We start from the raw sequence: 16,275 nt of genomic DNA, 5'->3' as shown, positions 1-16,275 counted from the left end.
ATGCCCAGTCGTCCTGCAGGTGGAGTGCTAAATATACAAGGCTGACCAGGTCTTTCCCTTCTTCGAACCTTCTTATGGTCCCCCAGGATTCTCTAGGGCCAAGCCCAGGTCCTCATCATGGGCTTCCGGGCCCTGCCCCATCTGGCCTTCATTGACTTCCCTGGCCTCTCTGCATCACACCTGACCCTTCGCTTCCTGGCCCCGGTTCTCACCGATCTCCTTCTGGGTCCCTTCTGTCTCTGACTCTCAATATGAATTTGCACATCCGCTGTTCCCTTTACCTAGAATGACCCCTGTTTTCTCTCTTCCTCCCTCATCCAGTCCCCTGTCCCCTTCTCTGCCTGCTAAACTTCTGCTCATCCTTCAGATCCCAGGGCCAATGCCACTTCCTCTGGGAAGCCCTCCCTGATCTCCTGGACCACGTCAAGTTCCCCTGCTTGGTTCACTTATTCTTTATTCCAAAAGCTCCCCTTCTAGAGTTTTGATTGTGTGTCTGGAATTGAACTATACAGTTTACATGAAAGAATTCACTTAGAGAGCACGTCCTAAGGATAGCCTCGTTTTACAAATGGAGAACCTGAAACTCAGAGAGGAAGTACTTTGCCCAGGAGATAGGAGAGCTGGGAAGTGACTGAGCCAGAATCCCATGGCTCCAAAACACAAGCTCTTCCATATCTGGGGGTTGCATGAGGGGAAAATGGTACGTATAACACTCAAATATGTAAAATATCTGCCCCCCCAAATATTAAAAACAATGAGAGTAAGACTTCAATGAGAGACACAACCTTTTAACAGCAATTGCTTTTTGGGGATGGCTCTGGGAGTGGATTTCTCTTGTCCTTCCAGTTTTTCTCGAGGTCCCTCATTTTCTATAATTTTTTTTTTTACTCACAATATCACCACACTATACAAACCAACTGTTTTCAATTTTCTGTTTGCCTCTCAGGATTCATCCCTACAAATGTTTCCTCATAGTTGTAATCATAGTGTATGTTCGTGCACATTCTGTTTTGGTATTCTGTTCTTTTCCCTTAATATTTCACTCTGATGATCATGTAAATAATGGCACAAGACTCCGTCAAGGTGAACCTCATCTCTTGTTCCGAAGTCATGAACGTGATTCTGGCATGGCCCAGGCCTCCGAGACCAGCGCTGTTTTTTGGGTTAACCCAGTCTGTTCTGGCATTCCTTCTTCCAGCCAGTGTTTTAGTCATTCATTCCACAACTATGTTTTGAACGCCTACTGTGTGCCAGGCACCTTGCTAAGTATGCTTTAATCTGCCCGTGACCGTCAGCCCCCGAAGAACGCAGATCCACAGACCTTGTAAGAATCTTCCGCGGACATGAGGAGACTTCAGCAATTAGAGAATTACCTATAGGAAGGGAAGGCTTCAGACCCCCAGGTGATTCCCCCTCTTACTTGATCCATTTTACACAATGAATTATATAGAACTTTACAGTTTATAAAGTTCTGTTACATCCAAAGTCACTTTTTAATAATACCTGGAAGGTAGGAGGAATTCTCTCCAAATGAGGAAACCAAGATTCCAAGAGGTTATTTGATTTGTTCAATGTTTTTCATCCATAACAAATGGGACCACATCACACACATGGTGCTTCGACTTGATTTTCTCACACATTAATGTGTCTTGGGGATGTTTGTGTCAGAACAGTCATTTTTTCAAAAACAGTTGCAGACTATTCTAGAGCATGGATAAACCATAATGTGTGTAACTTGTTTCCCATCAAAGGATATTTATGCTGCCTCAGCTTTTGCAGTATTCTAATGTTTCAATTAAAAACGTCCTCATATTGGGAAAAGGGAACCCTCTTACACTGTTGGTGGGAATGCAAACTGGTGCAGCCACTCTGGAAAACAGCATGGAGTTTCCTTAAACAGTTGAAAATAGAACTACCCTATGACCCAGCAATTGCACTACTAGGTATTTACCCAAAGGATACAAACATAGTGATTCGAAGGGGCACCTGTACCTCAATGTTTATAGCAGCAATGTCCACAACAGCCGAACTATTGAAAGAGCCCAGGTGTCCACTGACGGATGGATAAAGAAGATGTGGTGTGTGTACACACACACACACACACACACACACACACACACACACACACACAGAAATACTACTCAGCCATCAAAAAGAATGAAATCTTGCCATTTGCAACACATAGATGGAACTGTAGTGTATTGCCAAGCAAAATAAGTCAGTCAGAGAAAGAAAAATACCATATGATTTCACTCATATGTGGAATTTAAGAAACAAAACAGATGAACATGGGGAAGGAAAAGAAAAATAAAATAAGATAAAGACAGCGAGGGAAGCAAACCATAAGAGACTCTTAACTCTGGGAAAAAAACTGAGGGTGGCTGGAGGGGAGGGGGTTTGGGGGTGGGGCAATTAGGTGAGGGCATTAAGGGGGGGGGTTCTTGTTGTAAGGAGTACTGGGTGTTATATGCAACTGATGAATCACTAAATTCTACTCCTGAAACGAATACTACACTATATGTGAACTAACTTGAATTTAAGTAAAATCTTGAAAGAAAAATAAACATGCATTTATAAAATGCCATAACTAGTAAACACCTTGTTTACAGACAGATTAAATAAATTTATTCTAAAAAAAAAGTCCTCATATTGGGGCACGTGGGTGACTTAGTCAGTTAAGCATCTGACTCTTGATTTTGGTTCGGGCCGTGATCTCAGGGTCATTAGATCAAGCCCCATGGCTGGCTCTGCGCTGAGCGTGGAGCCTACTTAAGATTCTCTCTCTTTCCCTCTCCCTCTGCCTGCCCTCACCCCTACCCCACCCTGCTCTCTCTTTTTCTCTTTAAAAAAACAAAAAGGCCTCATATTGTAAAATAGGCCCTTGGAAACATACATAGATCAGTTGGTATGCACCTTACAACTTTTGACAGTCCAACAGAGGAAATATAATAATATTGTGTAATGACCCCCATTTGCCAGCAACTGGGCCAACTGTGGAAACTACCAATCTTCTTAATTTTTGCCAATATTATGAGGCTGAGATGATATCTCACTGTGGTTTTCACACTGCATCTTCCTGACTACCATTGAGTTTGAGCATTTTTTCATATGCTAGCAGCCTGTAGTGTCTCATCTAGGAAGAATGTACTAAAGTCCTAAAGCCCTCTCTGGAGAGGGTGCTGGGGCTCCAAGCTAGGCAGGCTTTCCTCAGTGAACCCATGGTTTTGCAGTCAAATCTAGAGGGCACAGGGAAGCCAAACGGAGAATAAATTAGGAGGTCAGTGGTTAAAAGTGGAGAGAGACAGACAGAGGAGAGGACCCAGGATATGTCACTTAGCTTATGATATAATCCATAAAGGAAAGAAGGCTTTGGATGCTCCCTTTTTGTGGTTCCCAGTATATCCCGCGGGAGGAGTTCCTTCAAGGAGCCATGCTGCCTGGGCGTGAAGCTATCTTAGGATGGCAGTCTGTGTTGGGAGATCTCGGGGGGGTTGGACTTATCATGAAGGTGATGGAGCTTGATTATCAGGGCCCCTCACTAGCACAGGTCCCTTCCAGGGCCAGGAGAGCAGACTTAGCAGTGGGTTTGCATGGTCACAGGTGCTAGAAATCGAATGTTTGTGTCTCCCCGAAATTTATATGTAAAGCCCAAACCCCAAGGTGATGGTATTAGTCAATGAGGGCTTTGGAGGTGACTGGGTCATAAATGGGATGAGTGTCCTTATAAAAACAGGGCGGAGGAAGCCTCCACCATATGAGGTTAGGCCAGAAGATGGCCTCTGGGAGGTGGGTCTTCATCAGACACCGAATCTGCTGGCACCTTGATCTTGGACTTCCCAGCCTCCAGAGCCATGAGAGATAAATGTGTGCTCTTTACAAGCCACCAGTTTATGGTGTTTGGTTAGAGCAGCCCAAATGGACGAGACAATGTACTTCTGTAAAAATTGCAACTCGATACCTTAACTTCAGTTGGGTAAGACTGCTGTCTCTCCACTCTAGCTTCCCTCCCGTGACACTCATCCATGTGTGGGGTGGCTATGGACATGTTCAGGAGCTGGTCAAGAGGACACGGAGGTGGGGATCCTTTTAGCTTGTATTTAGTGAGATATACTGGGGTAGCTCGCAGTGTCCACAGATAGTAAGTTCCTGCTTGCTGCTCCAGTGTGTGGGCTTAGGACTATTGCCTCGGCCCCCTGGGTCAAGTCACTGCGTTGAGACATAAAAGTGCGGGCAGACACTGTCTGGAAATAGGAATGTGTCCCATGGTACCTGGCCCCAGAATTGGGAGGAGAGAAGAGGAGAGATGAAACAGGATTGAAAGGTGGGGAGCCAGAAGTGAGGCTAGGGACAATCCTACATTCATCAGCTGTGCACAGTTTTAAGCAGAGATTTCTCTTCACATTAATTCTTAGTCAAAATAGAAGCTCTTTCCTGTCAGAATATACTAAATAAAGCAGCATTTTATTGACAATATAATTATAAACCCACCATAATTTATATGAGAATCTCATGAAATATAATTTATCAGAAATATTGTAGTTGGAGACTACAAACCTTCAGTAAGTACAGCTATCCCCTGAAGGTGCATGTTTTCTGCATCCCATGTTTTTATTATTTTGACCAACCATACTAGAGGAATTATCATTCTATTCTATTTTATTCTAATTCTATAGAATTATTGTTCTATTCTCTCTATAGAAAAGATGACAATGCTATCATCAGAAGAAGAGGCAAAGAGTGCGCAGTCAAAATTGCAGGCAAAAAGGTGCCCCAGGCAGTTACTTAATTAAAATATTATTATTTTTCTGGATGATGTGGGTTTTTAAAGAATTTGTCAGCTTTTTAAAAATTTGTATTTTGGTCACAATTTCTTATTCTAAATAAGCATTGATTTCATGCCTGAGTTGTGTCCGTGCATTTGCACTCTTTCCCTTGATGAGGACTCCAAAATTGAATATACACTTTGAGGAGACTGGAGGGTTTGGGGTTGGCCTCAATGACCTCTTTAGTCTAGACTGTAAGGTGGGTTCATGCTGTCTCTTGTTTAAACTCGTATAACATCAGCACGCGTGCGGCGACCAGCGTAAAGTAGGCCCTCAGTGAAACTTTACTGCGTGAATGAACAACACTTCTAGCGCTAAGATTCTCCTGTAGGGTTCTTTTGGTATCTATGGAAGGTCAGATTACTGTTCAAAAGTGTTCACTCTCGGTGACGCAGTGGCGACGGCGGCGGTGAGAGGATGAACAACAAGTTCGACGCATTGAAAGACATGACAGCGGGGACCATGATCAGAATGAAGAAAACAGCACACACAAAGATGGTGAGAAGGAAAAAACAGAACGAGACAAAAGTCAGGGCAGCAGTAAGAGGAAGGCTGTTGTCCCTGGACCAGCAGAGCATCTCCTGCAGTACAACTATACTTTCTGGTACTCCGGAAGGACCCCCGGCCGTCCCACCAGCTCACACAGCTATGAACAGAATATCAAACAGATTGGCACCTTTGCCTCTGTGGAGCAGTTCTGGAGGTTTGATAGCCACATGGTACGTCCTGGGGACCTGACAGGCCACAGTGACTTCCATCTCTTCAAAGAAGCAATTAAACCCATGTGGGAGGATGATGCAAATAAAAATGTTGGCAAGTGGATTATTCGGCTGCGGAAGGGCTTGGCATCCCGTTGCTGGGAGAGTCTTATCCTGGTCGTGTTGGGGGAACGGTTCATGGTTGGGGAGGAGATCTGTGGGGCTGTGGTCTCTGTCCGGTTTCAGGAGGACATTATTTCAATATGGAATTAGACTGCCAGTGACCAAGCAACCACAGCCCGAATCCGGGATACGCTTCGGCGAGTGCTTAACCTACCTCCCAACACCATTATGGAGTACAAAACCCACACCAACAGCATCAAAATGCCAGGCAGGCTGGACCCCCAAAGGCTCCTTTTTCAAAACCTCTGGAAGCCGCAGTTGAATGTGCCATGACCCTCTCCCTCTCTGGATGGCACCATCATTGAAGCTGGCATCATTGGAGTCTCTTGTTCTGTTGGCGTGCTACCTGGAAGATCCTTCTGTCCTGGACAAGAGGAATTGGAAGAGCATTTTATGTTTTAAGAACAGGCTGACACGCAGCAGCTACCACAACAGCTGAGATCACGTAATAAATGGTCCTAAACTAAAAAAAAATAAAAAGTGTTCACTCTCTTCCCCACCCACATTGCCATAGGAGGAATATACTTCCCTATGGACTGCTACTGGACTTGGCGTGTGACTTACTTGGAGCTCACACAGTAAGAGGAATACACTTGGCATCTCTTGGCTTTGGATGCTAGAAAACATGATGCAGGCAGAGGCTAGACATGACCTGCATGGTTAACCTTGCCCTCTTGTACTTTTGCTATCACCATGAGAAGCCTACACCTTGGTTAATCTGCTGCTCCAAAGAGGATGAGATACATGTGGTGTGAACCTGACCCAATTTTGCAGCCATTTGGGCGTCCGGGTGAGCTGGACCCTGACTCCCAGCATGTTTCCTGGTTTTTGTCTTCAGTCTAAAAGCTAGCCAGCAAACCATACCCTTGTTCGGGCAGAGACATGGGCAGGGGTAAGATGAACTAGCCAAAGGGAGAGGCAAGAAAAACAGCCTTGCAATGCAACCATTTAGACAAAGTCAAATATAGATTTAACAACTAATTATAGGAGAAAGCTGCAAAGTGCGTTATAAAATCAAGTGTTTGCACAGAAACATTTTTGCTAGAAAGCAAAGCGGTAGCTCATTTGCATGTTTGGTATTGTTAGCATACAAAGGAGCTGAACTGCTAAAATTAAGATAGTGAGTTGTTTGAAAACCTCATTTTAAAATAGAATAAATCACACCACAGACAGATGTTTAAGAGTGTGCCTGATGTGGGGAGAGCTGGCCTCCAGTGCGAGGCTTGGTGGGAGCTGAGCCTTTACTCCAGAAAGACCAACCAAGCTCCTCTCTGAACCTCAGGGATCGGGGGTATGGGAAACTCTCTATCTGTGGCTTGCTGGGAAGGGGTCATGGTCAGGGATTCAGAGTCTGGGGCTGGGCTGACAGAGTGGATGTCAACGCTGGCAGCCACTAGTGACCGAGCTATCTCTGCGCGCTAGCTACGTGCCAAGCCCTCCGCAAGCCACCTGATGAGGCAAGAGAGGTCCTCCGGTGTGGAGTGTCAGCCTTACACAACCCTGAGAGGGAGTCCCTTCCTTACCTCTCCCTAGGCTCAGCTCTCACAGGCAGTATCAACTTTCACCCTTACCCAACTTTGTGAGGTAAAGTATAGCATCACCATCACCATCCCATTTCACAGATGGACATGTGGAGGATGGGAGAAGTTCCACAACATCCTCAAATCCCACAGGCAGTACATGGGGTGGCTCTGAGTTAACCCAAGCCTACCTCCAGAGATTAATCATCAAACTTTTTATCACCCACCCCTTGTGAAGAAAATATGTGAACATGCCCATTCATCGAGACCTATCTATTTATTTACAAATTATGTACATGGAGGACTGTATTATCTACTTTATATAAAGGCACAAAAACAGACATATGAAAACAATGAAATGAAATGAAAACACTATTGTCTTCCTCACACACAAAAGTGGGTTTTCTTTATGTTTTTCGGGCTGTGAGTTTTTCCTACTTTGGAAATATTTAACTGCTATGCCTTTCATTCTGACCTGTTCTAGGCTAGGGAGGTGAATTAGTCCGGACTCTTCTGAGAAATACTATGTATATAGATTTATATACACATATGGAATATATAAAAATATATACGCATGTATATAATGCATATTATATTATATGTTATTATACTGTATCATTATATAGAATATGTTACTATAATATTATTATTATAATAACAAAGAGATTGATTTATGATAGGACTCATTGTGTGGAACTGACTCACACGATTATGGAGGCGGAGTGGTCCGACAATCCGCTCTCCACAAGCTGGAGACGCAGGAATGATGGTGGTATAATTCAGTCTGAGTCTGAGAGCCAGGGGAGCCAGTGGCGTAAATCCCAGTCCAATCCCAAGTGAGCAAAGATCATGTCCCAGCTCAGCCAGGCAGGCAGGAAGGGAAGGAATCCTCCTTGTCAGTGTTTTGCTCTTTGCAGGCCCTGGACAGACTGGAGGAGGCCCGGAGGGTGGTCAGCTTTACTGACTTACCCACCCGAATGCTAATTCCAGTAGGAAACACACTCAGAGACAAACCTAGAAACAGTGTTTAATCTGGGCACCCCATGGCCGGTCATTATAGGGGCCCAGGCACCTTGACCTTTTCTTGATGCATAGTCTGTATAGTTTTCCATTTCTGCTATTGCATATCACCACAATATGGCTTAACACACATTTATTTTCTTAGTGGCTCAACACACATTTATTTTCTTAGCGTTCAGGAGGCCAGAAGTCTGCAGTCAGTCTCACTGGGCTAAAGACAAGGTGACGACAGGGCCAGGTCCTTCTCAGGTGCTAGGGGAGAATCTGTTTCCTTGCCTTTTTCGGCTTCTAGTGGCCACCTAGATTCCCTGGCTTGTGGCCCCTTCCTTCACTTATAACATGCATCATTCTGCCCTGTGCTTCCATCGTCAAGCTGCCTTTTACCTTGACTCTGACCCCCTGCATTCCTCTGATGAGGACCCTTGTGACTATATTGAGTCCACCTGGATAATCCAGGGTCACCTCCCCCCTACCCCCTACCCCCACCACCTCAAGACTCTTAACTAAATCATATCTGCAAAGTCACTTCTGCCATGTAAGGAAGGTTCTGGGGATCAGCTGGAGATCTGTGGGGACCATTGTTTAGCCTTTCACAACGGCTCTCACAGTTCTTGCCCAATTGTGGCCATCCTCAGCCTCAGAGCTCCAGAGGACAGAGGTCACCGCATAGGGTCACCGAGCAATCTGGTTTTCCTGGTGTTTGCACCGAAAATCCCACATCTCCCAAACCTTCTTAGTCCCAGACAAACCAGGGTGGTTTGCTCCTTTACAAGGACAACAAGGTGCACAGAGCACAGTGCCTTATACAGTGCCTTACTTACAGCCGACACTGATGAGAATTTTTTAAAAGATTTTATTTATTTATTTATTCATTTATTTGAGAGAGAGAGAGAGAGAGAGAGAGAGAGAGAGAGATGACCTGAGCAGAAACCTAACCGACTGAGTCACCCAGGGGCCCCAACACCGATGAGTATTAAAATGACCCACCTCCTGGGGCTGAAATAAAACTCCCTCAAAGTCTCTCTAGACTTCTCGAATCCCTTCAACTCTTCTTTATGGCCCAGGTCATCCCCAGAATCCTGAATGTGTATCTGAGTCCCACCCTCATTGCACACACTCTCTCTTCTTATGTACAAGAGCACAACGTATGTGTAACTTGATTCACAAAAGGAAGCCCTGATGTTCCACTTAAAATGTTAAACCCATGAACCCAGATGTTATATGTGTTCTATTCATATCCCATTTAGCTCATCCTACCTTGCCAGCACCTCGCCAGCACCTCGCCAGGCATCTATGTAAAACTGCAGAGCAATGAGGTGGTAAATGAAGATGGAGAAAAGAGCAGGGCATGAGGGTCTTCAATGGGGACAAATTATTGGTAGGGATAAATTCAAGGCCATCGGCTAAAACAGCACTTCCTAAATTTTAGTAATTTTTGTAGTTTTTGAAGTATGTTGCCATATCTATTTATTACCTGTACTCATTCTTTTTTACTTAAATACATTTAAAAAGAAAAGTAAAGTAAAATAAAAAGAAAAGAAAAGTAAATGCTTATTAAACTCAAGCTTTTTTCCCAATACACATTATAATAAATACGGGATTATTGGAATGAAAATCCTAGTCCATATATGTATCAATTACCTGTTGCTGTGTAACAAAATACCTCAGAACTTTGTGATTTAGAAGAACACTGAATATCTCACAATTTCTGTGTATGAGGAATTCAGGTGCAGCTCAGGTGGGTCCTTTGGCTTGAGATCTCCAAGGAGACTGCCATCAGTGTATTGGTTGGGCTGCTGTGGTCTCAAGGCTGAACTGGGGAAGGATCCACTTCCAAGTTCACTCTGGTTGTGGGCAGGATTCAGGCCCTCAAAGGTGGTCAGACTGAGGATCTCAGTTCCTTGCTGCCTGATGGCCAGAAGTCACCCTCAGTTCCTTGCCACGTGGACCTCTCCATAGGGCAGCTCACACCTTGGTAGCTGGCTTCATTAAATTAAGCAAGCTATAAAACTGAGGGAGTGCTAATAAGACAGACATCACAGTCTTTTGAAACCAACCACAACTTGAAAGTGCTATCTCATCACCTTAGAAGCAAGTCAGTAAGTCCAGGCCACACTCAAGGAGGAGGGGAGTATCCAAGGGTGTGAATACCAGGAGGTAGAAATCATTAGAGGACATCGTTGATGTCTGCCCACCCCAATATGATATCTGAAATCAACTTTCTTACTCTTCGGGGTCTCTGGCCATCCCTCACATTCAGAATGCAGTGGGTTTGCTTTGGCACAGGTGGCAGTAGATGAGGGAACTGTGGGGTTGGGGAGGGTCCTCCAGCCACAGAGAGATCATGGTTAAGATGTGGCTATTGGGAAAGAGGGGGTGAGTGAGAGGCTGCACCTGAATTGGTTTAACTGGAATGCAAAGACCACACTGTGGAAAGAGGAAGCTGGAGAGTTTTCTGAACGAGGAGGAAATTTGACAACCATTTAGCCAGCCACTATCTTCCCATTGTACATATCAGGCCCACCTCAGTGGGGAGTTAAATAATAGTTTCTTCACCTGCAGAGAAAATTATTTTAGATAGATTTTGACAGGTAGCATTTGACAGAGGTGGATTTGAGATGAGTTCGGTCGATTTGGATGTAGATTTTTCCAAACTGTTCTTTGCTGTTCTACATATGTGAAAAACTCCTCCAATTCCTTGAGAATTGAGAGATCTTATCCAATTTGCTAGAGCCAAGGTCAGCAAACTACAGGGGCCAAATTCAGCTGGCCACCTGTTGGTTTACAGTCTAAGAGCTAAGAACTTTTTTTTTTTTAACATTTCAAAATAGTTGCATTTTAAATGTTTATACGAGTACCTACCTACTAGCCTTGATTTTGCCTCTTGACTGGCAAGGCCTAAAATATGTATTATCGGGCCATTTAAGAAAGGTTTGCCAATCCCTACTCTAAAGTTCTCCAATGCCCTATACTCCGCCCCAAAAGGGGGATTCAAAGAGATGAATTATGTTGTTTCAGAAAGAAAGAGAGGGAGAAAAGTGGGGGAAGGAATGGAAAGAGGAAGGAAGGAATGGTTCCTACCACACACAGCACTCACAGTCCTTCATGGGACCAGAGCCCACCTTCACCTGTGCTGACTTTATAAGTCCTTGAGAGGTGATGCTGGTGCAGGGAACATCATTTCAAGATCTTCCTGCCTTTCACTCTTCAAAATCTCTCTGATTAGAAAGAAATGGAAACATTCTCTAGATTTAAAAAAAAAAAAAAAAACTCTTTTAGGAACCAACCAAGAAAGAAAACAGAAATGTCACTGGCTTTAAAATGTGGACCCATTATCAGGAAACTATCGTGATAGTGATTTACAGGAGAAAGGAGAAGCTCTCAATAAAAACCCTCCATCCAAGAGACAGAGGGGAGAGGGACAGAAAAGAAATAGCTCCAAAAAGAAGTAGCAAGACACCCAGAACTCAACAGAAGGAGACATAAGCAAGAAGAGTGCATGCATTTTTTTTCCTCTCAAAGAGGACATAACTCACAGAAATCTCAGTGTCTTTTGAAAGATTTGAAGAGTTTCCCCAAAGCATTGCCTTTGGAGCAACCCTTTCAATGGCATACCATTGAAATTGGAATAGAACAAATTTGAAAACCCTAGAGACTGAAACCCATGGCAAAATTATGAATCTGTGGCATGAAGGGAAGGGACTGAACCACAGGAGAGAGAACCTTTCTGTTTCATAACCTAATCACCGACATTCCCAGTCAAGAGCAGAAAAGACTTGCCGGAAGAAATCTCTGACTTTCTCAACCTCTGAGGCCAGCATTTTCAATTGGAGTCATACCACTTCCTTCTTCTGTCAAAGAACAGCTTGAAGATGCTTGTTTTAAAAAATATTACAGTGCTCCTTGGAATTAGGTTGTAACAAATGAATGCATTAATGAGCATGGAGTGGCAGTTTCTTAAAAAGGTAAACTTATGCTTATCATAGGATCCAGTCATTCCATCCCCAGGTATTTACCTGAGAAAAATGAAAGCATATGTCCTTACAAAGACTTGTCCACAAATGTTCATAGCAGCTTTATTTGTAAGAGGTGAAAGCTGGAAGCAACCCAATGTTCATCAATAGATGAGTGGGTAAACAAATTGTGGTATATATACACAACTGAATATTCTTCAGTAATAGAAAGGAATAAACTATGGACACGAGCTCTAGCACTTACGAATCTCATACTAATTATACTGAGTGAAAGAAAGAAATCAGACTAAGAAGAATATAGGCTGTATGGCTCCAGTCATATCCAACCATAGGAAATGCAAACTCATCAATAGTAACAGAAATCATATTTTGTCTGGGGATGGGAGGTAAGAAGGGAGGGATTACAGAAAGACATGAGGAAATTTAGGGGGATGATAAGTTTGTTCATTGATTGTGGTGAAGCTTTTAGGAATGCGTACATACATCAAAATTTGTCAAATTGTACACTCTATGTACATGCAGCTTCCTGCATGTCAATTACACCCTAGTAAAGCTGATTAAAAACATTACCTGTTAGAAAACTCAATGTTGTTAAGATGTCAGTTCTCCCCAACTCGAGCTATAGATTCAACACAATCCCAATCAAAATTTTAGCACACTATTGTGTGGATATAGACAAACTGATTCAAAACTTTATATGAAAAAGCAGAAGACTCAGAACAGCCAACACAATATTGCAAATGGAAAACAAAGTTGGAGGACTGACACTAGCCCACCTTAAGACTTCCTATAAACCTACGATAATCAAGACAGCATGGTACTGGAAAAAGAATAGACCCGTAGATCAATGGAACAGTAGAGAGAGCCCAGAACTAGACCCACATAAATACAGCCAATGAATCTTTGATAAAAGAGCAAAGGCAATTTAATGGAGAAAAGATAGAGAATAGTCTTTTCGAGAAATGGTACTTGGAGCCATTTTGACTTCCATATGCAAAAAAAAAATTAATTTAAATACAGACTTTACACCTTTCACAAAACTTAACTCAAAATGGATCACAGACCTCAAAGAAGAACGTGAAAGTACAAGCCTTCTGGAAGCTAACACAGGAGAAAATCTAGGTGGTTTTAGCCTTGGTGATAAGGTTTTTGATGTAGCACTGAAAGCACAATCCCTAAAAGAAAAATTGATTAAGTTGGTCTTTATTCAAGTTAAAAATATCTGCTCTGCAAAAGAATCTATTAAAGAAATGAAAAGACAAACCACACAGGTGCCTGGGTGGCTCAGTCAGTTAAGTGTCTGACTCTTGATTTTGGCTCAGGTCATGATCTCAGGGTCGTGAGATCAAGCCCCGCTTTGGGCTCCATGTTGAGTGTGGAGTCTGCTTGGGATTCTCTCTCTCCCTCTCCCTCTGCTCCCCACCCCCAGTAGTGCCTGTGCACTCTCTCTCTCTCTCTCTCTCTCTCAAAAATAAAAAGAAAGAAAGATAAACCACAAATTGGAAGCAAATTTTTGCAAAATTTTACAAAAAGCAAATTTTTACATACCAGATAAAGGACGGGTATCCAAAATACACATAGAACTTTTAAAACTCATCAATAAAAGAAATAAACAGCCCATATAAAAATGGGCAAAAGATCTGAACAGACACTTCACCAAAGAAGATGTATAGATGGCAAATATGCATATGAGAAGATGCTTAAGATCAGCTGTCATTAAGAAACTGCAAAGGAAAACAATGAGATATCCCAATACATCTATTAGGATGGTTAAAATCCAAAACACTAAAACACCAAATGCTGGCAAGGATGTGGAGCAACAGGAACTCTCATTCGTTGCTGGTGGGAATGCAAAATGGTACAGCTGTTTTTGAAAACAGTTTGACAGTTTCTTACAAAGCTAAGCATAGTCTTCCACATAATCTAATAATTATACTCCTAGGTATTTATTCAATTGAACTGAAAACTTATGTCCACAAAAACATATGCACATGAATATTTGTAACAGCTTTATTTTGGTTATTCAGCAGAAAATGCAAAAAACCAAGATGTCCTTCCACAGGTGAATTAACAAATGGTGGTTCATCAATAGGGTGATAAAAAGAAATGAGCTATCAAGCAACACGAAGACGTGAAGGAAATTTAAATGCATATTGCTTAGTGGAAGAAGCTACTCTGAAAAGGCTGCATACTGTAGGATTCCAAGCATACAATATTCTGGAAAAGGTAGAACTACAGAGACAGTAATCCAGTCAGTGATTGCAGGAGTTTGGTTAAGGAGGAGAGAAAAATGGATAGACAAAGCACAGGAGATTTTTAGGATGGTGAAGATATTCTGTAGGCTACTGTGATGGTGGATACATGATATTATGCATGTATCAAGACCCATGGAACTTTATAGCACAAAAAGTCAACCATAATGTATACAAATTTCAAGAAAACAAGCAGCCAAACTTAGGAGAACAGAGGATCCCAGGATCACCAATGGAGGAAACACCACCTCTGAAGGGAATGGGGGAAAAGTAAGGAATCTTGGAAATAGAGATTGTAAGACTAAGAGCAAAAGGAACTTCACATAAGCCCTGCATTTCATTGATAAAGTCGTTTTCCATGGGGGTACAGGTTAATAATTCTAATAATGCTATACATGTATGTTGGGATTGAACAATTAAATGGATGGTGGATTGTGAGAGCCAGGTTTCTCAACGTTACAGTGGAACTTTATGTAAGTAAGGGGAGGAGACTAGAATGGCATACGGTGTAATGGATCAGAGTTGAAGATATCAGTAAAAATTCATTTTAACTTAAGATAGATATGGTTATATACAGAAATATTTATAGATACATGGATTACTAAATACACATATATTTCTTTGCTCTGACAGCTCAGAGGGTTTAGACGCAATGACATCCCAGTAGCAACAAACATATCTAGTGCCCAGATCTTGGTTTCTAATACCATCCCTCAATAAAAGTAACCAGGGCTTCTTAAAGCCATGGCTTATTCTAGGGAGGAGAGAGAAGCAAGATGAGCCTGGACCATCTTGTAGGGACAGAAAGTCAGGAAGTGCTAAAAAACAAAGGAATAGTAATAAAAAATCCCCTAGCACTTGACGGGCATATGTCAAAGGGGCATAGGAGCCGACTGAGAGTGCCCAATGGTCACAGCTGAAACAATGTGAGAAAGAAAAAAAAAGTCATTGTATTGGATTATAATCCAGGGCATAAAATAGAGATCTATGAGTGCATACTGATATAAATAAAGAATTGAATAAATTAATAAATGGAGGAGAAAAGCCAAATCTCCCATGCATAAGAATTCCAAAAAAATTTTGTCCTCAAGGAGGGGGAGCATAAATTACCACTACCTATGGAGGCTACACATAGTGACTTCCTTCCAAAGAAGACAGTAGGTGGGTGGGGGAAAGAGTCATTTTATAATGGGGAAAACTGACAAACACGGTCTGGGCCAGGTGATCAAGGTCAACATCAATAGCAATAAGTCGTGTTGATAATATGTAGCCTTGATATGATGTGATTAAAATGGCACTTTACCTCTGTGATATTCTTCCTCAAAACCCTTCACCCTAATCCAATTATGAGAAAAACACCAGATAAACTCCAAAAGAGGGACATCATACAATATATCTGACCGGTAGTCCTCAAAACTGTCAAGGTCAAGAGAAACAAGGGAGGTCTGAAAAACTGTCACAGCCAAGAGGAGTCTAAGGAGACCTGAGAACTAAATTTAACATGGTATCTTGGATGGGATTCCAAAACAAAAAAAGAAGAGCAGGTAAAAAGAAAAAGAAAAATCTAAGGAAATCTGAATCAACAGTGGACTTCGGTTAATAACACTGTATCGACTTTGGTTCATTAACTGTAACAAATGCACCACACCAAGGGAAGATGTTAACAGGAAAATGGAAAGTGTGTTGGGGGGCAGGGAAATCATATGAGAACACCCTACACTCTCTGCTCAATTTTTCTGTAAGTCTAAAACTATTCTAAAAAAAACAGTCCATTGATTAAAAAAATAGAGTTCTGTGACTTGTGA

At 42.4% G+C, this 16,275-nt stretch overlaps 1 pseudogene; it reads left to right on the top strand.

Annotated features, from left to right (window-relative positions):
- The first annotated feature begins 5,220 nt into the window (after positions 1-5,220).
- Positions 5,221-6,143, top strand: LOC112809076 (eukaryotic translation initiation factor 4E type 2 pseudogene; annotated as a pseudogene).
- The last annotated feature ends 10,132 nt before the right edge of the window (positions 6,144-16,275 follow it).

Source organism: Callorhinus ursinus, unplaced genomic scaffold, assembly GCF_003265705.2.
Source record: "Callorhinus ursinus isolate GAN/ISIS: 27379988/994484 unplaced genomic scaffold, GSC_fseal_2.0 scaffold56, whole genome shotgun sequence".
Classification (NCBI taxonomy): domain Eukaryota; kingdom Metazoa; phylum Chordata; class Mammalia; order Carnivora; family Otariidae; genus Callorhinus; species Callorhinus ursinus.
Note: the sequence above shows the minus strand (reverse complement) of the source record. Positions and strands in the feature narration are given on the sequence as shown.